Genomic DNA, 27,918 nt, shown 5'->3' with positions numbered 1-27,918 from the left:
AGAGCTCTGGGGATGACTCATATCCCACGCAGGGGTAGAGGAGTCAACCTCGAGAGGAAAGAGGTCCCAGTTTTTATAGGCCCTCAGGGGAGAAAGGAGAAGGGGGGAGTAGGGGATTTCCAGATCTAAACAATGTCTATTCTCAAGAAATGGGTATGGGAGGGGTACAAGGAAAGAGTCTGGTGCAGGTGTAGCAACTCAGGATTGGCTGGGCTGTGGTTGCTGGGGAGATTTTCTGACTCTTTCTCAACAACCAATGTCACAGACATCTGGCAATGGGCTTCATCAGTGGACACACACATGGGTTCAAGGAACGGTCAAAACATTGGCAGACACACGGGTTCAAGGAGTGGCCAGAGCATTGTGCACCTCTATTTTTCTAAATCAGTGAAGCTAGTTCTGCTAACACTGACGTCTATCTTGCCAATTTCAGGGCTTCTGTGACCTTTTACATTCTGTCAGGGTCTTTCAGGATTATTAGTCATGGCCATTAAGCACTGGAGGTTCTTATCTGTCCTCTCATTGGCCAGGAATGCAGTTACACACTGAGGGGTTTCTCTCACCCATTTGATTCTGTCTCCTCCACCCCTATATTACTCCATCCTGATCTCCTTCAAACACTTAAAGAAACGTTGAAGGAAGGAAGTGTAGACTTGACAAAAGAATAGTGCCCAAAATGTGCTCCAAGTACTGCATCAGCTTGCACCACCAGCCCCAGGATCCTGGTTCATCCATGCCGATCACTGAGGTATAGACCAAGCTGCGTGAGGATGCCCCTATCTCAGAAGTCGGGCTTCAGGCACTGGGCTGCAGGAGGGCTGTCTTGCTATGACAGGCTGTTTGGTGGGTTGATCAGGATTCAGAGAGCTCAAGTAGAGCAATTAACAGGAGCTGTTTCTGGACTGCCACTCTGCCAGGGCTTTGGAGAGGCCTGCTGCATGACAGGAAGACTGGACAAAGTCACCAGGCCTAGGACAAGGAGAGAATCCAGTCTGGCTGGCAGCTCATAGTATATGAGGTTCCTGCAAGGCCCAGGCTTGAGGTTTGGACCCAGGTCTCCAAGGAATAGTAAGATAGGGAAGGAGGCTGAAAGAGACCAGCTTGGACTCCCCTGCACCACCCTCCAGGCACTGGGCCTTCTAGGTCAGACGCATTCGTCTGCACTGTCTATTCACCAGCAGATGGATCTTCATCCTTCCCATCTTGGAAACAGCACCTTTGACTTCACTGAGACTCCAGGTACTTAGTCATGCCTCCTTAAGAGTGTGAGTCCACAGCAAAGCCAAATGAAGCATGGGCATTTGTTTTGTTAAGCAAACCCTTTCCCCAAGTAACAACTAAGGGGGGAGGTGGGGAGAAATCTTTATCACCACTTCTACACAGGCTTGCAAAATCACCACCAACTCCAAGAAAGCAAACTATTGTAACAAAGTTTTGACAGTAAAAAACAAAACAAAACAAAACAAAACAAAACAAAAATAATTTCACCAGCCGTTGCCTTTTTCTGTGGCAGTATAATGCTCTCTATGACAAAATATGAATTTATATATATATATATATATATATATATATATATATATATATATATAGGTACTAGAGATCCAACTCAGGGTCTTAAACATGCTAGGGGAGTGTCTACCATGAAGCTGCACCCCAACCTTCTTCATTCTTTTCTTTTTGCCCTCATGCCTTGCTCCTCTGCCACCTCCCTTCCTTCCCCTCTCTCTCTCCTCTCCCCCTTATCCCTTCCCTCCACCCACCCCTCATATTAGAATGTCCCAAGGAGTACCCATTTATTCACTCAGCATTTATTATTAAAATGTGCCTTTTCTATTCCTGGCCCTGCACTGCTGATGAACTAGTTAAGCAGATGTGGTCCAAGACTTGGAACACTTTCTGCCAGAAGAGAGAGAGAGAGCCATAGCAGAAATAGTGACAACAAAAAGAAGTCATTCTAATAAAATCCTTTCAAAATACTCTTTTTTTTTTTTAATGAGTGTGTGTGCCTGCATGTGTATATGGGCACCACGTGCATGCAGTACCTGAGGATCCTTGTCCTAGCTGCCTGGAAGCCAGTATTCTGCTAGCAGCCTTCAGATGAACATGTAGAACTCTCAGCTCCTCCTGCCATGCTCCCACCTTGATGATACTGGACTGAATCTCTGAACCTGTAAGGCAGCCCCAATTAAATATTGTCCTTACAAGAGATGTGTTGGTGGTGCCTGGAGAGATGGTTCAACAGTTAAAGAGCACTGGCTGCTCTTCTGGAGGTCCTGAGTTCAATTCCCAGAAACCACATGGTGGCTCACAACCATCCGTAATGAGATCTGATGCCCTCTTCTGGGCTGTCTGAAGACAGCTACAGTGTACTTACATATAATAAAGAAATAAATCTTAAAAAAAAAAAAAAAAGAGTTGCCTTGGCCATGGTGTCTATTCACATCTGTAAAATGACCCGTCCAGCAGGTCCAGTTATTCGAGGGTCTCGAGGGGACCTTCTCCTAAGAACCAAATGGGGGAAGGGAGAGACGGAAACCAAGTGCAAGAACGACACGGAAGCAGTCTGAGTAGCATCAAGGTCTCTCTGTATTCAGCAAGGCTCAAGGCTTAAATGCACAAGCAAAAGGGGAAGTACTTCTTAGCAGGAGGAATGGGGCAGTGGAAATGCACAAGCAAAGGAGGAAGCACTTCTCAGCAGGAGGAATGGGCCAGCAGAAATTTTTCTTTTGGCAACTACACGGGGAAGCAGGAACTTGGTGGTATCAGGGTACACCTTGTGGTCAGGACATCTGGCGCTGACTTAGGGCTGGAACATTCTATGGTTGTTCTCAGAACGGTGTGTCGATGGCCCGCTTTTGACCCCCTTTTCTTCTCGGGGGGGGGGGGGCGGGGGGAAGAGGCCCAATTCGGAGATCAAGACAATAGAGTTATCTTAATAGCTCCCAACAGTAAAACCCTAACTAAGAAAAGCAGCAAGTGCATTCACCCACTGAACTATCTCTCCAGACCTGCAACAAATCCTTTAATAGAGAAACATTATGAATAATGAATATAAATAAATGAATAATAGTAAGCATTGCAAAACACCACATAAAATTAAATGTTCTTTCCCTCTATATAAACTGCATTTATGTAGTTTTATGTTTTATATATCAAACATAGAGAACTATTCTATAGAAATAATGATTTTATGTATGTAAAATACAGGGCAGTATAATAAAAGTGGAAGTCTGTAGCCATCCAGCAGTCATGGAAAAATGGGTTTATCCGAAAGGGGGGCTGGAAATAAAAAAGGACAGGGTGCAAGATAAGGATGAAGCCAAGACTAAGGTTATGATCAAGGCTCAAAGTTTAATTCTGCAGCTCCAGCTTATTAAGGGAAAACCACAAAACCTATCCTTTTCAGCTGGATTAAGTTGCAAAGCAAGCCCAGTGGGTTGTTTATTCTTCTAAGCTCCTGTAGGAAATTGCAGGTGCAGCAAGGTGATGACTCTGCCTGGGTCTTAAACCCATTATGGCAAGCACTATAGGTCTGTTTAGCCTGCTCAAGGCTGGGGAAGGGCACAATTTCCCATTTTTTGTTTTTTAAAGATGAGCGGTATCAGTACCTGGACGGGGCCACAAGATTTACTTGTCTTCCATACTCCTGTCTCAGGTATAGATTGGCCAGGTGACCGTGCCTGTCTTAGGTCAGAGTCTATATTGCTCCTTCTTACTGTCAGGAAGAACAAACAGCACTGATGTGTGGTTCTGTCTTAGGTCGATAGGAGCTTAAGAACACTGTTATCCATCTCTAACTACCAGTCTTCTATAGCACACTCTTTCCCATTCAGACCAAAGCCACAAAGGAGATATGAATATGCACTTAATGCATTTCTTCATAGCAATGAATAACTGCCATGGTGAATAGCTGAGCTTGCTGATCCTGTGTGAATGCAACCAATCTGTTTAAGATACGTGTCCAAAAGTTAAAAGCAACAAGATTATAATTAATGGTCCAAGCAGTGTAGAAATTAAAGCTGTAAGCCATGGAGAAGTAGAGAACCAGGATTCAAGCCATCCCTGATTCTGTCCTTTTTCTCTTTACCTCTTGGCCAGTCCTTCTCAAGATTTAGCCATAGGATCCTTTACTGCTCCTGAATGATCGATGTAAAAGCAACATTCTTCATGGAGGGCTGCACATAGCATTGCAGGAATAAAAGATCAAGTCCTCTCCTGTTTTGAAGGACTACCTCAGACAAGGAGGTTAGAGATTCTTGCAAATGGGAAATAGAGGTTCCTATCCTTTCTATATCTGTATCTCTTGCCATTCTAAGGAGCTTATAATTTTTTCCTTGCAAAACCAGGGCAGAAGCACCAGTAGTTGCTCCTCCCACACTGAGAGAGTTCCTTGGCATCCAAAATTTAAAATTTAAAAATAAAAAACAACATTTAAATAATTTGGTGTACGGGGATATAATTACTCCTTTTTTGTTTTTATGAAGATATTGCTTTAAAGCTCCATGGGCCTCTTTCACAATACCTTGTCCTTTAGGATAATAAGGAAATACGAGTAACATCAATTTGCAATAATTGATTAGGTATAAGTCCTTGAGAATTAGCATCATTGTGTGGTACATAAAGAAATTGAGGACACTGAGAAAAGTCCTTACAATTTGACGAGCATATTTTCTAGAAATACCAAATTGTTGTCTCAAACTATTACTATTTTGATGATGTAAAGAATGAGATTATTCAGCTAATTGTTCCTGTAAGGCCTATAATCTGCCTGGTATACAAATCTGCTGTGGCATTGCCCAAGGGTTCAGGCAATCCAGTGTGAGCTCTTAAATGTCCTATAAAGTAAAGAACAGTATATGTTATTTAAATTAAGCTGTATTTGTAACTGTAAAATTTGAGAATTAGCAGTATCTAAAAAAGGAACAGTTTCACATAATTGCAAACCATAAGCTATATATTGGCTATCAGTACACAAATTTAAAGCTTGATTTTTCAGCATTTCAAAAACAGTGGCTACAATACATAATTCAATTATTTGCAAAGCAAGGGGGAAACTCGAGTGAATAAACATATGATCCAATTACATATGTTGCTTTCCCATTAGATGAGTTATCTGTAAATATAGTGAGCACATTCTCTATTGGTTATATACACAAACTTATAGGAAAATACAAAAGCATTCGTAGAAGCAAATTATAACAACTTGTCTTTTGGTTAATGTACTGGCTGGTTTTTTTGTGTCAACTTGACACAAGTTGGAGTTATCACAGGGAAAGGAGCTTCAGGTGAGGAAATGCCTTCATGAGATTCAGTTGTAAGGCATTTTCTCAATTAGTGATCAAGAGGGGAGGGCCCCTTGTGGGTGGGACCATCTCTGGGCTGGTAGTCTTGGGTTCTATAAGAAAGCAAGCTGAGCCGGGCGTGGTGGCGCACGCCTTTAATCCCAGCACTCGGGAGGCAGAGGCAGGTGGATTTCTGAGTTCGAGGCCAGCCTGGTCTACAGAGTGAGTTCCAGGATCAGCCAGGGCTATACAGAGAAACCCTGTCTCGAAAAACCAAAAAAAAAAAAAAAAAAAAAAAAAAAAAAAAAAATTCTTTGAAAAAAAATTGGAAAGCCGGGCGTGGTGGCGCATGCCTTTAATCCCAGCACTCGGGAGGCAGAGGCAGGCGGATTTCTGAGTTCGAGGCCAGCCTGGTCTACAAAGTGAGTGCCAGGACAGCCAGGGCTACACAGAGAAACCCTGTCTCGAAAAACCAAAAAAAAAAAAAAAAGAAAGCAAGCTGAGCAATCCAGGGGAAGCAAGCCAGTAAGTAACATCCCTCCATGGCTTCTGCATCAGTTCCTGCTTCCTGACCTGCTTGAGTTCCAGTCCTGACTTCCTTTGGTGATAAACAGCAATGTGGAAATGTAAGCTGAATAAACCCTTTCCTCCCTAACTTGCTTCTTAGTCATGATGTTTGTGCAGGAATAGAAATCCTGACTAAGACAGATAATGATTATCAATTTTGCCTGAAAAATCTGCACATGCAATAGGCCAAATATCAATATTCTGCAATAACCAATTTAATTGTTATTTGGAATAAGGAATAAATATTTCATCAAGTTCTCTCCCAAAATACTTTCTCATGACTCTGTCCTACAATTCTGTATTAAGACAGCAGCAGCTTCATAATAGGCTATTAAAACTTTCATTGTAGCTGGGTGTGGTGGTGCACGCCTTTGATCCCAGCACTCACTCGGGAGGCAGAGGCAGGCAGATTTCTGAGTTTGAGGCCAGCCTGGTCTACAAAGTGAGTTCCAGGACAGCCAGGGCTACACAGAGAAACTCTGTCTCGAAAAACAAACAAACAAACAAACAAACACAAAAACAAAAAAACTTTCATTGGAGACAAAGAAAGTTGAATCCACATCAACTGCCCCTTTTGCCAAAGGGCTGGGTGCAAACAACCTACAATTCTTCATAGTCTATATGATGTCTATATCTATCTGTTGTTGACTAATAGCTTCCTCTATGTTCTGCAAAGCTATTTGTCCCTCATCAGGGAATTAGGATCTGCATCCCCCTTGAGAATATCAAACAGAGGTTCAAGTTCTCCTGTGGTAAACTTAAGGTGAGGCCTTAGCCAATTAACATCTTCTAGAAGCTTTTGAAAATAATTTGAAGTAAGTAAATTATCTTTTCTTACTTGAATTTTCTGTGCCACAGTTTCTTTAGGATATAATGAGGCCCCCAAATAATGAAAAAGATATTGACTTTGAGTCTTTTCTGGAGCAACAATATTCCAAAATTTTAAAACTCATGTAAGAGCAAAGGCTTGTAGTAAAACGCCATCAGAAGAATCAGCTAATAAAATGCCAACCATATAATGAATACTATACACTGAAAGATTCCAAGTCCTAACTTCTTGTATTGAAACAGCGACAAATTTTATTTATTTACTTTTTTACATAATGTAGAGCTATAAGCTATTCCTTGAGGCAAAGCTTTCCAGTCCATTCTCCTAAATTCCTGTTAATTGCAGGTGCAGCAAGACTACGACTCCACCTGGATCGTTAAACCCATTGTGGCAAGCACTCTAGATCTGTTTAGCCTGCTCAAGGCTGGGGGAAGTGCACAGAAGTCAAGGATCAAATTCAATCATCAAAACCCATATTAAAAAATTAGATTTATTGTCCTGATAGCATATGAGGTTGGCACTGTTACTACAATTGAGGAAGCTGGTCTCAGAGAAGTTTCCAGATTAGTCTAAGTTAGTAAGTGGTATGGATAGGTTCAAACCAATGTCCTCCTTCAGCTGAGTCAAAGTCATCAGAGGACCCTGGAGAAGCAATGAGCTGACTCTGTGTAGTGGATGTGGAGGCACAGAGTGAGGTTAGGGAGTTCCTGGAAAGAGAAAACTATGTGCCAGAGGCTGGAGGCAGCATCCTGCATCTGTGGGGCTGTTGAGGAACCTGAAGGATGGGACTCTGGGTCAGGTTGAGGGAGAGGAGCATGGGGGCCTCTGTGCCACTGAGGGATGGTAGGATTGCATCTCTGAAGGCTCCGAAGCAGGAGTGTGACACGGCTGGATTTGCATTTCATAAAAAAAAAAAAAAAAAAAACCTTCAGCAGCAGCTGCATAGATTCAAGAAGAGGAGTCTGGAAACCACTTATCTCCCTGGCTCAAGAGAGCTGGAAAGTAATGACCCTCCTTAGAATACAGTCTAGAGAACGCTCAAACATCTGCTCCAAGAGCAACGCTGTACAGTTTGTGTTAGCAAGATTCTTAAAGGTCCTTCAGCACAGAGTAAATCAATACATCGTTGCACAGTCCTGTAATAAAATACCATATGGGAGATGAAATGAACTAGAGCAACGTGTGTCAACAGGAAAAATGATAACATGAAGTGAAGGAAGCAGGTTGCAAAGGTTATACGCAGCATGGTACCATCTTAGCAAAGTTAAAAGCCTAGGTAGCAATGCTTTCTCTTGTTTCTGGACTTCCTGTAAAGTCTCAAACCCTTGGACAAAAGGCTGAGGGATCTGTTTAACATGTCAAAGTGGACCTGGCCACCAGGTTCTCCCAGAGTCCCTCAGTCCCTACCTGTTACAGGTTATGGCTGGCATATTCTGCTCTCTATCCCCGAATTCTGTAGCCCAGGAGATGGGGTGCCCTTCCCTATATAATCCAATCATTTTAATTACCCGCCTTTATTTTCTTTTTTCTTTTTTAACCTTTGCCCCCTTGGCTGCTGTACCTGCTGTGCCTCTTTCTTACCTCTCCCTTCTCTCCCCTCTCTCCTTACATGCCTTAGGGTCATGGCCACTCTGAACTCTCCCAGATGTCCCTGTCTTTAGCTATTGTTTCCCTTTTATCTATAATAAAATCTCTCCTCCACCATACCTACAAGAAGTCATGGCCTATCCTTTTTCTTTCTTTTTTCTTTCATTTACAAATGTCTATAACACAAAATGGATAATAGTCATTTCATGAAAGTACCCTGGAGGAAAGACTGAGGACAAGGATGGGGCTAGTCCAGGCAGTGTGTGTGTGTGATATTGTGGGAATATAGATGAATAGATGTATATACTGTTACACACACACACAGTTTCTTAAGTAAAATCACACATATGACAATGTTAAGAGTTTACTCAATGAAAACAAAGTCTTCATTATTCTCTATATTCAACTGTATATTATTTTTAATGTATTCCAACAATAGTCTTACAAAATTAAACTTTGGTAATGCCCAGAAGACACCCAGAGGCCCACCCACAGTGAGAGGCACTATGATGTGCAAGTATGTGGTAGAGAGTTAGGGAAAGAGAAGAGGAGACATTTGAGCATTATAAAGAGAGGCAGAACTGGAAACACAAAGTGGAGAGGAACAGCCTGATGTTAATAGCCTCCCCTGCCACCTGAGGCTGTGGTGAAGTCCAGGCCTGTGCTGCTGCTGCTCAGAGCCAAGGCAGAGTCTGTGGCCAGGAGCAGCAGGGGTCTGTGTCAATGCCCTTGGCTCATATTACCATCAAAGGCCAAGAGGATGTCCCTGGTCTGGGCTGCTACCTAGGATTATGATGTCCAAGGGCTGTGCAGAGCTAGCTCCACTCCTCACAGAAGAGCTGGCCCTGGTGGCAAAGATGAGGATGAGCCAACCAGAGGGGATGAGAGCAAAAGGTCTTCCAGCTGGTCTTCCCCCTTGTCAGTTGTAGCATTGGGTGATCCAGCCTGGACCTAGCTGGAGAACTTGCCCTGGTGGTATGGGTGTGGGAGAGCTGGTGGGCTGACCAACTCAGTTACCACCCAGGCCTAGATAGATCCAGGGCTTTGAGTTGGTTCACCCCAACATCTACCCATCTATAAACTGCTGGAGTGCTTGAAGGGGCTGGTCCTACAGGTCCAAAGCTGCAGGATCTCCATGACACAGGGCAACAAGAGGACATCTGAGAGGAGTCCCAGTGAAGATCAAGTATTGATAGTGTAGCAGAAGCCAGAGGCATCAAACCAGACCGATAAACATTTGCAAGTAAAGATGTATGGACAAAAGGGTATACTGTGTGGCACATTGGCACATGATGAGATGGGTTTTTTTGTTATGTTCTTTGTTTTTTAATTTTTAATTTTCTTTTGTGGGAGAGGAAGGATTCGAAGGGATGGGAAGATGAGTGGGATTGGAGTACCTGCTGTGAAATCCACAAAGAACTAATAAAACATTTTTTAAAAAAAGAAAGAACATTTGGAAGCATGAGCAAAGATGTCGCTGATTGTGTTGTAGCCCAGAGAGAGGGATTTGGGGGTCACTGGTAAGTCAGGAAGAAGAGACAGGCGTGGACTAAGGCAGGATGGATGGAGGAACCATAAGATAAAGAAAGCATGTGATTGCTGAGTCATGGGAAGGAGTGGAGAGAGTGGAACCCAGATGACTCCCAGCTTCTTCATTACTGAGGGGGTGGTGGGGCCAATCCCAGTGAAAAGGAATGTAAGAAAAATAACAGGTTTGACTGGGGTGTGGTGCACAGAGATCAGTTTCAGACATGTTTGGCTTGAGGTTCTTCCAGGGAGAGATGTCCAATATGCATATCCAAGCCAGAGGTTCAAAGTGTGGAATAGAAACATAAACGTAGTCACTGGATATGTAAGTCTCACTTTAGGGATAAATACAAATGAATACTTTGTGCAACAATTAAGATGTTTTTAACAGAAGAACCGTTGACAAGGTTATACAAGGTAATGTAAGCAACATACTAATTCTGGGTCTGGAGAGATGGCTCAGTCATTAAGAGCATTTGCGGCACTTGCAGAGGACCGTAGCCCAGTTCCCAACACCTGAACCTGGCACCTAACAACCGCCATGTCACTGAAGCACCAGGGGCTCTCTCTGATGCCTCTTCTGGCCTTCTTAGGCAATACACCCATGTACTGCATGTTTTGTCTTTAGGGCCTGAGGGAGGACCTGGGGAGTTAGTCTCAGTCATACACACAGCACAAAGGTCTCCAGGCTATTAACCACCTCTAGTCCAATTTGTAAGAATTGGGGAAGCCGGGCGTGGTGGCGCACGCCTTTAATCCCAGCACTCGGGAGGCAGAGGCAGGCGGATTTCTGAGTTCGAGGCCAGCCTGGTCTACAAAGTGAGCTCCAGGACAGCCAGAGCTATAAAGAGAAACCCTGTCTCGAAAAACCAAAAAAAAAAAAAAAAAAAAAAAAAAAAAAAAAAAAAAAAAGAATTGGGGAGGCCTACAGAAATCACCAGGCTACTAACAACATCCATACCCAGTCCTACCAGGTGGAAAACAGGCATACATCTCTTCTTTTTAAGAGACAATTCCCTGTGTTTAACATTCCATGGTTTCTCTAGTGCTTACCTGTGTGCATGAGGAATGAAAAAAAAAAAAAAAGTCACTCTACACATAGCTTCTGGAAAAGAAACCATGGAGACATACATAACAAAAACCAATTTCAGGGCTGGAGAGATGGCTCAGCTGTTAAGAGCACTGACTGCTTTTCCAGTGGTCCTGAGTTCAACTTCCAGCAACTACATGGGGACTCACAACCATCTGTAATGGGATCTGATGCCCTCTTCTGGTGTGTCTGAAGACAGCAACAGTGTACTCACATATGGAAAATAAATAAATAAAGCAATAAACAAAATTTTATTTATTTATTTATTTATTTATTTATTTATTTATTTATTATATGTAAGTACACTGCAGCTGTCTTCAGACACACCAGAAAAGGGAGTCAGATCTCCTTACAGATGGTTGTGAGCCACCATGTGGTTGCTGGGATTTGAACTCTGGACCTTCGGAAGAGCAATCGGGTGCTCTTACCCACTGAGCCATCTCACCAGCTCCACAATAAACAAATATTAAAAAAAAGAAAAAGAAAAAAAAGGAAAACCAATCTCACCAATCACTTTGTACTAACCATGCCTATTAAGATTATTTAATGAATATTCAGTTGGCTCATTTTGATAGGTAGAATTTCCTCTATACTGAAAGTCATTCAATGATGATCTTAATTTTGCGCTAATAATTTTGAGATTTTCATCTTGTAAGTGGTTCATTATTTCTTTTTATCTTTTTTTGGTTTTTTCTTTCTTTCCTTTTAAAAATATTTATATATTTATTTATTTAATATATATGAGTACACATTGTCTTTAGACGCACTAGAATAGGGCATTGGATCCAGTTTTAGATGGTTGTGAGCTACCATGTGTTTGCTGGGAATTGAACTTGGGTCCTCTGGAAGAGCAGTCAGTGCTCTTAACTGCTAAGCCATCTCTCCAGTCCCTATTTTTTTTTTTTTTTTTTTTTTTGGTTTTTAAAGACAGGGTCTCACAATGTAACTCTGGCCATCCTAAAACTCTTTCTGTAGACTAGGCTGGCCTCAAACTCAGAGATCTGTCTGCCTCTGCCCCCCAAATGTTGTGATTAAAGGTGTAAACTGACACTACCCAGAAAGAGGATGAAGGGATGAAACATAAAATTTTAAGACATGGACAAAAGGCCCAGATTGTCTGGTCATCAGGAGCTAAGAAGTATCACAAAGGAAGGCCATTGCTGACTACCCACCGAGGGACTGATGTTGGAGGAGTAACCACACAGCTGTTGGCGGTAAAGGTGGGGATGAATACTTAAACAGGGCTGAAGTCAGGGCATAGAGAACAGAGTCACCCTTTAGGAAAGTCTGACTGCTGTCTTTCTTGTATCTTTGTTTCTTCATTTCTTTGTTTCTTTCTCTCTCTCTCTTTCTTTTTTCCTTTTTAAACTTATACTTGTTTGTTTGTGTGTACCTCAGCGTACTTGTGGTAGACAAGGGACAGTTGTCAGGGGTCAGTTCTCTTATTGGGAGCGAAAAGCAGGTCTTTGGGCTTAATGGGAGGCATCTTTACCTACTGCCACGCCCCTGTATCAGTTAGAGTTTCGACTGCTGTGAAGAGACACCATGCCCACAGCAATTCTTTTTTTTTTTTTTTTTTTTGGTTTTTTCGAGACAGGGTTTCTCTGTATAGCCCTGGCTGTCCTGGAACTCACTTTGTAGACCAGGCTGGCCTCGAACTCAGAAATCCACCTGCCTCTGCCTCCCAAGTGCTGGGATTAAAGGCGTGCGCCACCACCGCCCGGCTAGCAATTCTTATAAAGGAAAACATTGAATTAGGGCTGGAAGTTCATCCTGGCAGGAAGCACAGTAGCATGCAGGCAGACACGGTGCTGGAGAGGTAGCTGAGAGTTCTTACACATGGATTGACAGGCGGCAGGAAGAGAGAGACATTGGGCCTGGCTCAAGCATCTGAAACCTCAAAGCCCACCCCCAGTGACACACTTCTTCCAACAATGTCATACCTACTCCAACTAGGCCACCTCTCCCAATAGCGCCACTCTCTATGAGCTTATGAAGGTGATTTTTCATTCTAACTACCACAGACATCTTGCCAGCCTTATAGCTGTTTGAATGTAAGGATCCCAAAATAGAACATCAAATGCCCTTCAAGGGATGAATGAATCGATGAAAATCATGTAGCATGTCCAGTTTAGGGCTGAATAATGGCCCCAGACAACAATGTGTTATTACCTGGTACCTCGGAGTGTTATCTTTTTACAAAAGGGAAAAAATAAAAAAGACTGCCAACATGATTAGGGATCCTGAGATGGGAGAGGCTCATGGGTGTCTTTGTAGACAAAGACAAAGGGAGTGGAGAGAGGAGGAAGAGGAGGCACTGACTTCAGACCCAGACACTGCAGTGATGTGACCATAGCCAAGGATGCTAGCAGCCACCAGAAGTTGAAAGAAGCAGGAATAGGTTCATCTCTAAAGCCTCCAGAGGCCTTGTTTGGGGTCTATTAATAACGATTTTAAATTTGTGGCCTTGAGAACTGTGAGAGAATACTGTTCTGTTGCTTTAGGCCACTAAATTGTAGTAATTTGTTACAGAAACCATAAAAAATTAATATCCCACACAGTAGAATACTTCTTGGGGATCAGAAGGAATGAATATCAATATACACAAGACTTTAGATGCTTCTTGTTTAGTGGAAGAAACCAGATTGGAAGGGGCATATTATACAGTTTCATTTACATGGCATTTTATTATTTTATCTTATTTATTTACTTTGGCTTTTTTCGAGACGGGGTTTCTCAGTATAGCCCTGGCTGTCCTGGAACTCACTGTGTAGACCAGGCTGGTCTCAAACTCAGAGATCTGCCTGCCTCTTCTGTTGTGCCAGGAACCATTGCCACTGTAATCACATTAGGGTTTCTTTATTATAAACTCGAGTTTGGGCTTACCCACCGCTAACCCACAGAATGATTTGGTGAAGCAAACTTTTATCCAGACAAGGTTTTATAGAAAATAGAAGTGAGAGGGTGTTCAGCCTGGCAAGCATCTAACTGAAGGTCTATTGTAAGCCGACAGGTTGGTGCTCTGAAGCAAGACCATATGCAGTCATGAATGGTCTGAAAGTACATCTGAAACAATCAGGCTAATCTTTGGTCAACTGTTGCTAGGAAGTAGCTAGGGAGTAACTTTGAACAAGGACAAGCCGTGGGGTCCTTCCTGGTATGTGGGTATAGCTTCTGTTCAGCGGCAGGCCAAGTTCTCAGGCTTTTTTTATTTTTCTTTAAGATGGAGGCCAATCCCAAGATGGAGTAGGTTTGGCCTCTCACTACCTCCTGAGTGCTGGGATTAAAGGCAAGCATCACCGTGCCTGGCTTTATATGGCATTTTAAAGAAGGTAGAACTATAGAGCTTGGAAACACCCTGGTGGATGCCAGAAGTTGGGCTTGATCACTGATGGAAGACCATCCTGATTCTCAATGATGGTGATGGCTTATACACATCATCTGTCAAAGGCAAAAAAGAAACTGGACATCAAAGAGGGCACATTTTTCCTGTGTGTGCATTTAAAAATAAAAATTTAAAAATCTTAATACTTAATAGCATGGTAATGGACCTTTTAAACTTTAAAGTTGGTACAAGTCCTGTTCTGAAAAGCACTGATTTTCTGCACAGACATCAGGCAGAAATTGTTTCCTTTGGAGAAGTTAACTCTTTGGTGGCTGACAACATATATAACCCAAGAATGGAACTCAGAGCATGTCTATATTTGTTCTTTTCTTATGACTGTAACAAAATACCTGACAGAAACACTTTAATGGGAAGAAAGAGTCATTTTGGGCTCATGGTTACATTTGTAATTTGTTCTTTTCTTATGACTGTAATACTTTCTTATGACTGTGACACTTTAATGGGAGGAAAGGTTTATTTGGGCTCATGGTTACATTTGTAGCAGGTAGGCTGTGGCACAGGAGAACAATTCATATCATTGTGGCCAAGAGACAAAGAAAAGGGCTAGAGAGATGGTTCAGCAGTTAAGAGCACTGGCTGCTCTTCCAGAGGAAACAGGTTCAATTCCCAGCACCTACATGGCAGCTGATAACTGTCTATTACTCCAGTTCCAGGGGACCTGACACTCTCACACAAACATACATTCAGGTAAAACACCAATGTATATAAAGTAGAGAAAAGGGCATAAAGAAGGAACCAGGGTCTACCCTATGGAGTCCCCAAGAACACAGTCCTAGTGACCTACTTCCATGAGCCCTGGTTCCTACCTTTCACCACTTTCCCAAAATGCCTTCATATGAAGAGTCTATCAAGGGATGAATCCTTTTAGCAGGGCTTCATGAGTCAACCATCCCTGGAAATGGCCTCACACCAGAAGTGATCTTTACTAATCATCAAGGCATTATTTAATCCAATCAACCGAACAACCAATGTTGACCCAACATAGTGTTACAGAAGAGCAGGAACACAAATGCCTTACATTAGAGAGAAAAGAAACTTCTAGGGCTGGAGAGATGGCTCAGTGGTTAAGAGTACTGACTGCTCTTCCAGAGGACCTGGGTTCAATTTCCATCAACCACATGGTGGCTCACAACCATCTGTAATGGAATCCAATGCCCTCTTCTAGTATGTCTGAAGACAGCTACAGTGTACTCATATACATAAAATAAATAAATCTTAAAAAAAAAGAAAGAAACTTCTGGATTGTATGTGTACGTGTATATGTGTGAGTATATGTCTATGAGTGTATGTATGTGTATTAATTTGTGTATGTATGTGTGTATATGTGTGTATGTGTGTATATGTGTGTGTGTTTTGTGTGGGTAGGTACACCTAACTTTATATGTAAACAGAGACCAGATATGATGAATAACCTGGAACTGGAGGTACAAAAGGCTGTGAAGCATCTGATGTCGATGCTGGGAACAGAATTGGGGTCCTCTGCTTGAACAGTAAGTGCTCTTAACCATTGAGTCTTCTCTCCAGGCCCCTCAATAGTTCTTTTGTTGCTTCATCAGTTTTAAAGTTGAGTTGCCAGGGGTGAATGTGAAGGGTTGTTAGTGAGAAGCAGGCTGCATTGTAGAAAGTGGTTACTAAGATCCACCTCTAAGACAGAACATTTGTAAATACCATCTCTGTAACTCGCGAGGCACATAGGTGAGAGCGTAGACTCAGATAATGTCAAGGATCTTGAGTTGAGGAGATGATGATCTTGGGCTATACAGATGAGCCCACTCTAATCGCTTGAGCCTTCTAAGAGAACTGTAATGGGCTTGAAGGTCAAGAGATCAGAAGCAATGAGAAACTCTGGCTGGCTTGGTGAAGCAAACCCTACAGGCAATCTCTTGACAAAACATTCTTGATGGACAAGAAGCAGAAGACAGAGCCCTCACCTGGAGCCTGAATGGGAGCTGAATTTTTCCAACAGTGTGCATGAGCAGGTTCCTTCTTTTAGCCTCCAGAAAGAAATGGAACCCTCCTGACTTGAGTTTGACCTTACCAGACTGAAAGCCTTGACTTTGGACTTCCCAAATCAAGAACTCAAATGAGCCACACTACATTTGGACTCCTGTCCTCCACTCCTTGTGGCCTTGGAGGCTGTGCAAATTTAGGGTCTTACTGTCCCTACAGCCTGAGGCTCCCAAGAGCACCAGTGTTTCCTAAGCCCAAGATACCACACAGTTCTCATAGCTTCTCCACCTCCATCAACTCACTGTATAAAGTTCTCTCTGCTTTATAGATTCTGAGTGGCTTCAGTTTCCTGATGTACCCTGGTGTGATAATTATAGTATAATACACACCATCAAGTGTTGTGGTGTTTGGAAAGGGTATACACTTATCTAGTCATTGAACCAACATTCAGAGTCTAGGTCAGTGTTGGGCAGGTCAGACAAAGGCCTTGATCTTGATGAAGTTCACTTCGCCATCAGGCAGACAAGAGTCTTGTGGATGGGCCTGGTGCTGTTTGTATGTTGATGCTAATTCCGCTCTCCTAGGAGGGGCTTCAGACAAGGAGTGAGTTACATACTCAGGTGACTTCTTGTGACCCAATCCCCTAATGAATAAAGGAGTCAATAACTGACTGAGTAGGCAGGACTTCCGGGTTGGACCGGCGGAAGAGAGGAAGCAGGAGGGAGTTAGGTCTTTTTGGACGCGGATAGCTTGAAGACGAGATGTGGCTGCGAGTGTCTCCCGGTTTCAATGGCAGATCCAGATTTTATGAGGCTTACAAGTTAGGATTTTAGTTGTTGCGCCCAGTGATTGGTTTATTGTTTCTGAACTAAGTTTGTGCTGTGTTTTCCTTCCTGCAGCGGCTTGCCTGGGTTCAAGAGAGAAAGGCACAGCCACAAAGCATGGGTTTGCCAGATGTGCACCACGAAAGCCATGGGGGTTTTAAAGCATGGGGCTGGCGTGGTAGCGACCTGCCAGTGGGAACTTAGCGACCTGGGTGAAGAGATTTTGGAACTCTTGAGTCATCGTCTCCACGAGATAAAAACAGGTCGGCCATTGTGCATGGCTGACCAGACCACCATTGGGGCAGAGAGTTGGCGGTAGTGTGGAACTTGCAGGTTTTTTTTTTAATACTTCCTGCAACAGAGTCTAATTAGTGATTAAAGAAAGTGTTTATTTACCTCTTACAGTAAGGGAGAAACAGTGATTCTTGAGAACTTAATGAGGACTCTAGGGGCCTGGAAGGGTTGCCAGAGAAACCCAGTCAGTGGCCGTGGAGTTCATATAGGAGAATCAGGGCTAAGTAAGGGGAAGTATTGGAGAAGAGGACTTAAAGTAATCCTGATTTATCTTGTGGGAATTTTTAATTATATCACTAAAAATTGTCTTTCTTGGGGTTGCTCTTTCAGAGGACACAACATTGACTGATTCTCAGCACTAACCTGGCAGCTCACAACTGTCTGTAACTCCAGGTCCTGGGTATCCGATGCCCTCTTTTGTCCTCTGAGGGTACCAGAAGTGGGTAGGGTGCACAGATGACACGCAGACAAAACACCCTTACACATAAAATAATAATAAAAATTTAATTGTCTTTAAAAACTTCAAAAAGGGGTTGGAGAGATGGCTCAGCAGTTAAGAGCACTGACTATTCTTCCAGAGGTCATGAGTTCAAATCCCAGCAACCACATGGTGGCTCACAACCATCCGTAATGAGATTTGATGCCTTCTTCTGGTGTGTCTGAAGACAGCTACAGTTTACTAATATACATAAAATAAATAAATCTTTAAAAAAAAAGAAAATAACTTTGGAAAGAAAATTTAAGTAAATGGAGCTAAGTTTAAAAAAAGGGGGGCGGCTGGTGAGATGGCTCAGCAGTTAAGAGCACTGACTGCTCTTCCAGAGGTCATGAGTTCAAACCCCAGCAACCTCATAGTGGCTCACAACCACCTGTAATGAGATCTGATGCCTTTTTCTGGTGCCTCTGAAGACAGCTACAGTGTATCTATATATAATAATAAATCTTTGGGCCAGAGTGTTGTAACCCCCTGTCTTAGTCAGGGTTTCTATTCCAGCACAAACATCATGACCAAGAAGCAAGTTGGGAAGGAAAGGGTTTATTCGGCTTACACTTCCATACTGCTGTTCATCACCAAAGGAAGTCAGGACTGGAACTCAAGCAGGTCAGGAAGCAGGAGCTGAGCAGAGGCCAGGGAGGGATTTTCTTTTCTGGCTTGCTCAGCCTGCTCTCTTATAGAACTAAGACTACCAGCCCAGAGATGGCACCACCCACAAGGGGCCTTTCCCCCTTGATCACTAATTGAGAAAATACCTTACAGTTGGATCTCATGGAGGCATTTCCTCAACTGAAGCTCCTTTCTCTGTGATAACTCCAGCTGTGTCAAGTTGACACAAAACTAGCCAGTACACCCCCAAATTACTGATACTAGAGCGACTTCAGTGTTGTACAGTTTGCCTTTGCATTCCCCACCAGAGGCTCCCATCCTCCCTCCCCTCCCCTAGCATTAGAATGGCACTCAACACCCCTGCTGATGAACAGCAAAACTCCAGGTGCCTGTCCTTGAGACCTTAGAGAAATAACAAGCTCAAGGGAGACCATGGGAAAAAAGGTAAACAGAGGTCAGGTCACAGACAGTTACAACCGACCATAAAAGTAGTCTTTGAACCCACTAATCCCCCTCTCCAACTTCAGTCCTAGTCTACCCTCTACTCCCCTTTTCTATGAATATTCGCACTATTTCTAAATATACTGTATATAAACCAAATGTTTTCTGGACCGAAACGAGTGGGGAGGACTGGATGGAGTGACCAGAGTGAGCAGAGGTCCTAAAAATTCAATTCCCAGCAACCACATGAAGGCTCACAACCATCTGTACAGCTACAGTGTACTCACATACATTAAAAAAAAAAAAAAAAAAGCCCACTGCAAAAAAGGTGAAGGGAATGGCTTAGTTAATAAAGTGTTTGCTTTCTAAGTGAGAGGACATGCGTTCAGCTCCCCAGAAGCCACATAAAGAACCAGACACCACAATACATACATGCCTGTGTCACCATCCCTGGTGACATAGGGAGGGGGTGGAGACTTGAGGAGACTTGGAGGGTCATTGAACCTTACCTCCTTGGCAAAGTTCCAACAGGAGACCTAGTGCCAAATCAAAGGAGGAAAGGTCCTGAGGACTCACCATTTCCACTCCCACTACACACAACACACACGCGCGCGCACACACACACACACACACACACACACACAGAGACACACGTCTTTCTCAGTTTTGGGCCCAGTGATTATCTCAAGGTACAGGTTTTGAGTTGACCACTCAAGAACCAATTGAGTTGCCTTAAGCTCAGAGGCTTAGATGAAACCTGAGTCTTGTCTGTGTAGGAAGAAGAATAACATTTTTTCAAATAGCTCAAAGTCCTGTTGGATTGCCAAAGCCAACTTGTTCCACCTTCCCCTTCCCTCCCACCCCATACTCATGCACAGGCCTGTTCCTCTGTTCTGAGTACCCGAGGCACACACGCCCAGCACAGACCAGGTCAGCAGACCTGAGTAAGACTTTCTGATTTCCTAACAAAGAAACAAGCAGGCGTTGCTTCCCTCCTCTTCCTGCCATGAACGTGGACGTGATGTTCAAGGTGGCAGCAGCTATCTTGTCAGGAGGGAACAAGCAAGGATTTGTTTGTTTGTTTGTTTGTTTTGAGACAGCCTGGCAACAAGCACGATTTTAAAAGCTGGTATGGTATAGGGGCCCATGCTGAGGCATCCCTTCCCCCTGAGAGACGTGTGTGTGTGTGTGTGTGTGTGTGTGTGTGTAAGGGAATGGGGAGAAGAGCAAGAGGCTAAGAGAAGAGAGTGCAGAGGGGGCAAACAGCCCCTTTTATAATGAATCAGGCACATTTGGTTGTTGCCAGGTAACTGTGGGGCGGAGCCTAGTCGAAATGCCAACATTATGGCTTCTGGGTTTTTGTCTGGCATGTAAGGAACTTAGAAGTCACTGCTCTGTTCTACTTAACTAAATGAAACCCCCACACCTCATCTTAGATCCATCAGAGAATGAGGCTGTAAGGCAGAGCTATCTTCACACAGGAAAGCCAGAACGCGCCCATGCCTGAATCAGCTTCCCAGAGTTGACTGTAGGAAGCACTCGCAGGGCAGCAAATGGGGGGTGGACGAGCTGTTAGATGTTTAGGCTGCTACCTCTGAGACTAATGTTGGGGAACAGCAGTCATAGAGACAACTCTGTAGTTCTGGGAGCTCGCCTCCAGGAGCCCTGCCAGCATTCACAGGGAAAGGAGTATGTCAGAGCATTTCTTCTGAGCACAGCCTCCTTCGGGAGACCTGTGAGCATGGCTTTCCTGGGAGATCAACCCAGCTGTACCCCTGCCCTATGAAAAGGGGGAAAATTGAAAAGCAGGTAAACTTCACGGTCTAAGGTTAACAGGAGACCTCTTGGACTTTTGAGCATTCCCGTCCCTGTCCCATCTCTGCATTACATCACTAATGGTCCTTTGCCAGGTCACGTCCACCTGTCTACAAAGGCTTATAAGCCACACCCAAAGGAGCGCAGTTTGAAGACAGAATAAGTCTGAACCAGGGTCAGAGAATGGCAAGAATGTTGGAATTATGAACCTAGGAATTTTTAAAACTATGATTAATATGCTAAGGGCTTTAATGATAAATGTAGACATCTTGCAAGAACAGATGAATAATGTATTTACCGAGATGGAAACTCTAAGAGAATGAAAAGGGGACCATGAAAGAGGGGGAGGGAAAAAAAAAAACCAAAAAACCCTGTTGTCACAGAAGTGAAAACCACCACTTACGGGCTGACTGGTTTCCCTAGTGGGAAACGCAGAGGAAGAGTTTCTGAGGTTGAGGCTGAGACAGTAAAAGTTTGTAAAATTGAGGCTGGGGAGATGGCTCAGTGAGTAAAATGTGTCTGCTCTGCAAGCATGGGGTCTTGGATTTAAATTCCCAGCATCATCATAGTGGTGTATATCTGTGACCTTGGGCTCGGAGGCAGAGACGGGTGGAGCCCAAAGCTGGTCACCGGTCCAGCCAGAGCAGGGAACTCTGGGTTCAAGGAGACACCCTGTCTCAAAAGATAATGTGGAGAGTGGTACCTAAAAAAGACCTCTGGTCTCCACCTACACACCATCATTACATACATGCATACATACATACATACATACACACATACAAACATACCCTTGCAAACACATACATGCACACATGCCCGCGCATGGTGGACACACATCAGAAACTTGTAAAACTGAAAGAATATAGAGAAAAAAAAAAGACTCAAAAAGGGGAGAAGAATAACAACTGTGAGACAACTACAGAAGACAAAACAAACTCATCATGGAAATATCAGAAGGAGGGGGAGGGGAAGAAGGATTAATAGTAGTAGTGACTCCAAATTAATATCAAAACCACAAACCACAGAGCTAGGAAGCTCAGAGGACACGAAAAAGGGAAGTAAAGCCAAGTGTCATTGTGCATGCCTTAATCCCTGCACTTATGAGGTAGGGGCAGGCAGATCTCTTTGAGTTCAAGGCCAGCCTGGTCTACCTAGTAAGTTTCAGGACTGCCAGAGCTACATGGTGAGATTCTGTCTTAAAAGATGGGAGGAGGGTGACACTCAGACAACAAAAGTTGAGGATGTTTGCTGCCAGAGAACCACCTTGTAAGAAACACTAAAACACAATGTTTCAGAGAGGAGGGCAGGTCATAGACTTAGATCTGCACCCACAGAGAATGCCCTCCAGATAAGTGAAGGTTGCTGACAAAGAGCTTAGCTCTCCCCTCGAAGGCTGTCAGAAATAGTCTACTCTGAAGCCAAAGTGCCTATAATGGGACTTTGTAGGACCTGCCAGCAATATTAATAATGGCACAGAGGCTTTTAATATTTTAAAGCATAGGGCTTTTCTGGACATTCTTCTGACTACTCTCAACTCAACCCGACTAATCCTGGCACCACGTCCAGACACGTGACCATCTCTACTCTGCTTCCGTCTGGTTCCCCTCCACGTCACTTGCAAATCTCCTGTGTCTGCTTCTTCTCCCAGCATCCCTGTAGCTGCCCAAAGATCTACCCTCCACTTCCTGCCCAACTCTTGGCCCTCAGATCTTTATTATGGCCAATCAGGTACAATTCTAGATTGTCTTAGGCAGGTAAGGAAGAACAAATATTTATAAAATGTGAGACAGGTGATGGCCCATAGAAATAACAATACTGGGGCTGGAGAGATGGCTCTTCCAGAAGTGTCCCGAGTTCAATCCCCAGCAACCACATGGTGGTTCACAACCATCTGTAATGGGATCTGATGCTCTCTTTTTGGTGTGTCTGAAGACAGCAACAGTGTACTCACATACATAAAATAAATATATGATTCTTAAAAACAACAACAACAACAACAACAAAGAAATAACAATACCAAGATCCTGCCAGAATTTAGCTCTCTGCCAGTACAGAATTAACAATCGAGTACACAGAGACATACCTTCACACAATGTACCCTAACAAGTTCTGTGGTCCCGAGAACACAGGTCTAGTTTGGCCCTAATACTATCTCTAATGTGGTAACATTTCATGAAGTTTTATACTAGGAAACCAAGAAGGCCATAAACCAAGACACTTTTAGAATACATCAAGCAGGTGGTCCCATCAGTCAGGAACAGCTCTGCACTAGGTCTCTGATGCTATGTGATAACATTCTTAGCCTTTGGTTTACTGGGAGCTGGGGGTCTGAACATTTCAATGCTTTTATCTAATATCAGAAGGATGTTAGCTCCCACACAGAGGTGCACAATAAATGGTTATGATTTGAACTCAGGACACTTCTGGAAGAGCAGTCAGTGCTCTTAACCACTGAACCATCTCTCCAGCCCGATCCCAGTCATTTGATTTTACCAAATAAGACTTGACCCACGCTACCATCTCACCAGCAAAACGCACGCAGGCCACTCGGATCCTTCTGCAGTAAAGCTTTACTACATCTCGAGAGATAGATGATCAGCTTCAGGAGAGGAGACTCAGAGAGCAGAAAACCCTTCCCTTTTATAGGCTGCGAAGTACGGTTGGAGACGTGCACCACCCGGATTGGCTGCCCACCTTCAGCCAGATGACGCCACGAGAGAGGCAGGGCTCAGGTAATGGAAAGATACCCTGACGCCTGCACACATTTTACTACGAGCAACGGATATCAGCGCCATCTTGTAACGGCGACTGTGAGGGCGGCTCCTCACAAAGACTCAGGAGCCAGATGCTATGGTAAAAGCTTGCTAGCTCACAGGGGCAAAGAAAGCACCCAAATGACCTTCTTACTCCATCAATGTTCCAGAAGGAAACAGTTCCTCTCCTTCTCCATGCTGTCTTAAATTAAGTATCCTTCAACTCAAAAGTCCTCCTTTCTCTTTCCTGGGTTTTCTTATGCTCACTCCCTGTCAATTGGTTGCTTCCTCTGCCTTTTGACCTAGGGCTGACTTTATTTAATCCTCTTTACAGAAAGCTCTTGGGTTATAGTTGAGTGCTAGGGCTGAGCTCCACCACAAGAAAAGGCTTTTCCAGTTTACAGTCTCAAGGTTCACCACATAACTTGGGTTTCTCCGATTTGAACTCAGGACCTTTAGAAGAGCAATCAGTGCTTTTAACCACTGAGCCATCTCTCCAGCCCAAAACTCACAACTCCAGTGAGATCCTCCACAGCAGCCTGAAGGCAGGTTCCCACAGCCGTGCCATGTAAGGTCCTGGGTGTGCCACCCTCTTCAGCAGCTTCTGTGTTGGGTTCACAGTGTGATCAAGTATCCTGCAACATGCTTCCTTGTCTTTTCTTTGTTAGACTTAAGGAGACGGTGGCCAGTCCTTCTAGCTGCCGCTCTGAAAACTCCTCAGCGTTCTTCTGACTTAATAGCTCTTTGGTTTTTGCTGTTTATTTTATTGATTTTTCTTTGAGAAAGGGTTTCTCTGTATAGCCCTGAATGTCCTGGAACTCACTCTGTAGACCAACTCAGAAATCTGCCTGACTCTGCCTCCCAAGTGCTGGGATTAAAGGCATGAGCCACCACTGCCCAGCTGTTTATTTTTATAATATTTTTTAATATTACATTTATATATACTCTGTCTGTCTGTCTGTTCCCCTCTCTGTATGCAGACCACATATCTCTATATACATTCTTTTGAAAAGACAGGGAAATGGATTCATGCAGATTTTGTGAGCTTTCCTGCCTCAGTGATTGCACTGGCTGCACAGTGTTTCACCGGACTCACATGCCTTGAATTCTTTACATTATTAAAATTTCCCTGGGGTTTGGATCTTTTAGGTCCACTCCGACATTATGGTTTTATAAATAGGGCTGCAGTAAACATCTTTTAATAGCCACCGTTGCCTCTTGCGTAGCCACAATCCACCCTCATCTCTATCCCTTGGGGACCTGAATTATGTTCATCATTTTCATTTTTGTTGTTGTTGTTTTGGGTTTGGGTTTTTTTTTTCCACTTGGCTTCTGGTTGGTCCCAGGCAGCAGATGACAGAGAAGGACTGGGATCAGGCCAAAGTTCTAGTCCCTCTGCCCTCACTGGGTCTCTTAGAGCTGGCTATGGTCCTGTTCTCAAGGTGACCTCCTCAGCAAAATCCTCTACTCCTAGTTCTCAGAACCAGCTCTTGTCCTGTCATGGTTTTTTTTTGGAGGTGCTAAAGATGGAATCCAGGCTTCACACCACTACTTAAGCCTTCTACCACTGGGCCTCGCACCGAGACCTCACAGTCCTTTTCTTTTGCACCAAAGGAAGGGTTGTGACCACTTTGTTGCTTTTGGCACAAGCCCTGGGTACTGGCCTGTGTTCTTCTCTATCCATCTCTGGAAAATGACTCACTTGGACCATCCATGGTAAGGGTCTGATGATCAGCCTTGTCCATAAACGCCCATCTATATTGAGAAGTCCTAGGTGGAGAATTTGCTAGAACATATCTTGTTTTAAAACCCAGCCATTTACATTAGACATTTTAGAGGGACTATCTATACCCCTGGTTTCAGAGAGCATCACGCTTTAAGGATATACAATCTAAGGAGCTGTAAAGATGGGTCAGCAGTTGAGAGCACTTACTGCTCTTCCAGAGGACACAGATTGGAATCTGAGTGCCCACATGGTGGATCACAACCATGGATAATTTCAGTTCCAGAGGACTCCATGCTCTCTGCTGACCTCTGGAGACACCAGACATGTATGTGGTGAATAGACCCATATGCAAACAGAACACACACACACACACATATTTAAAATGGATAAAACTGGGCATAGTATCACATGTCTTTAATCCCAGTACTTGGGAGGCAGAGGTAGGCAGATTTCTGAGTTTGAGACCAGCCTGGTCTACAGAGCAAGTTCTAAGAGAGCTGGGGCCAAACAGAGAAACCCTGTCCAGGGGTGGGGGTGGAGGGTGGGAGTGGGGTGGTGTTGGTGAGGGTGGGGGCTACTGTAATCTACACTCTGGATCCAAGTAGATGAAAATATGTCCCAAAAAAATCTACAAAAAGAAAAACTTAGTGAAGTATATAGTCTGCCACTTACTTTGACCCTTGAAACATTCTAGAGACCTCAAATATTTGTGTGGTTTTAAACAGGGTCTTTTGTGAAGGAGTATTGGTAAGATCTACATAGAAAGTGGGCAAAAGCAACGCATCTTAATTGGCTGATGAGCGTATACAGTTAAGTAGCCTCCCAGTGTGACCCGGGCTCTGACATGTCAATCATGCCTCAGAGAAGTAGCCAGGGTTCATATTCACTTTTTAAAATATATGGAGCCGGGTGTGGTGGTGCATGCCTTTAGTCCCAGCACTCAGGAGGCAGAGGCAGGCGGATTTCTGAGTTCAAGGCCAGTCTGGTCTACAAAGTGAGTTCCAGGACAGCCAGGGCTACACAGAGAAACCCTGTCTCAAAAAACAAAAAACCAAAAATATGGATTTTTTCATAGCCCCCCCTTGTTACATTTTCTCTTTTTTCTTTCTTTTGTTGTTATTGATTTTTGTTTCTGTGAGACGGGGTTTCTTTGTGTTGCTCTGCCTGTCCTGGAACTCACAACGTAGACCAGCTGCTGACTTTGAAACTCACAGAGATTCTCCAGCCTCTGCCTCCTAAGTGCTGGAATTAAAGGTGTGCCCCACCCGTCCCGGCTTGTTTACATTTATAATCTCTCCCTCTCTCTGAACACCCTCTTTCTTTTTTTTTTTTTTTTTTTTTTTTTTGGTTTTTTTGAGACAGGGTTTCTCTGTAGCCCTGGCTGTCCTGGAACTCACTTTGTAGACCAGGCTGGCCTTGAACTCAGAAATCCGCCTGCCTCTGCCTCCCAAGTGCTGGGATTAAAGGCATGTGCCACCACACCCAGCTTCTGAACACCCTCTTACCAAACCTTATATATTTTTCACATTTTAATTTAAAAGTTAGATTCTCTTGATGAAGAATTTGCTTTTCTTTGATGATTTCTTGAGTGGTCTCTTCTAAGACAATAAGATGTTTAAGGAAAAGTGTGACAATTGTGATTGCTTTTTTTCTGTGAGCTGGGATAGGGGTGCAAGGAATATCACATGGTTTGTAGGTTGAACCCAGGAACTGGATATGCTTACAAGTCAAAAACAATCAATCGGCAATCTCACATGCCTTACCCTAGTCATTTTTCTCTAATCAATGTAATTCTATTTGAACCTTTATCTTGCCACACTGGCTAGAAAGTGAAGCTCAGCCACGACCAGGTCACTATACGTCTCTTTCCGTCTTCCTTCCCCTCCTCCTTCTAACCGCCTCTCTTGCCTTGGAGTACTTAAAGCTAAGCTTCAGGAGAAAGGGATTGGAGGCTAAGGTAGACCTCTGGGCATGTGAGAGGGAGTCTCCAACATCTGTACTTTTCTATGACATCCTGGGAGAAAGATGTCAAAAAGGCATGTTTTCTTTTCAGTGGGGGTGGAAGTGGGGTTTGCCAAACTGGGTTTCCATAGCAACCCAGCCCTGAGGGCAAAGGAGTTTCTAAATGACCATGGCAAGACTTACTGTAAAGAAAATAGATCCCTGTCTACAGTGCCTGGAACACTCAGTAAATATTGATTGAAGAATAAATAAATGACCAGAGGGTTCAACCCAAGCATAGTAAACAGCGAGAGCAGAGAAACAGCAGTCATTCATTTTAATTGCTTGACTTTTTAACTCGTTCAGTCCTCAATGACTTACAAATTTATAACTGAACAAAGCTACAGCAATTTCTCAAGTTGGCAGCAACTCCTGTGACTCAGGGTTGTCACACCACGGGCCCCAGTAGGAATCAAGGATGCCTCCTAACTTCCCAGAGAAAGACCCTGCCTATGACTGCATATAATGAGCACTGCACATAACTTCAGCACAGATTGTTTTTACCACCAGCCTTCCCGTATGACACTTGAGGTTGCTTATGAATTCTGGGCAGCAGCCTGGCGCGCAGGGAGCCCCACTAGGATTCCTCTCTGGCACACTTTGCAAGACTGGTCATGCGAGGAGGATAGCTAACTGCAAAAATTGTTGTGTGATGAATGGCCAGAAGCAACAGCTGGTAGCATGGCAGGGCCATGGAATATAATCAGGAAATACTGACCTG

The 27,918-nt window shown here is 43.7% G+C and overlaps 1 long non-coding RNA gene across 1 annotated transcript; it reads right to left on the bottom strand.

Annotated features, from left to right (window-relative positions):
• LOC147001801 (uncharacterized) lies at nucleotides 1-23,285 on the bottom strand. Its single transcript, XR_015044733.1, has 3 exons — nucleotides 23,243-23,285; nucleotides 2,043-2,168; nucleotides 1-969 (listed from the first exon to the last, which is right to left on the bottom strand). It is a non-coding gene; the product is annotated as an uncharacterized LOC147001801 (long non-coding RNA).
• Nucleotides 23,286-27,918: the final 4,633 nt, after the last annotated feature.

This window comes from Mus caroli, unplaced genomic scaffold (assembly GCF_978045245.1).
Source record: "Mus caroli unplaced genomic scaffold, Mus_caroli_1 scaffold_12, whole genome shotgun sequence".
Classification (NCBI taxonomy): Eukaryota; Metazoa; Chordata; class Mammalia; order Rodentia; family Muridae; genus Mus; species Mus caroli.
This window is presented reverse-complemented; position numbering and strand designations above follow the sequence as displayed.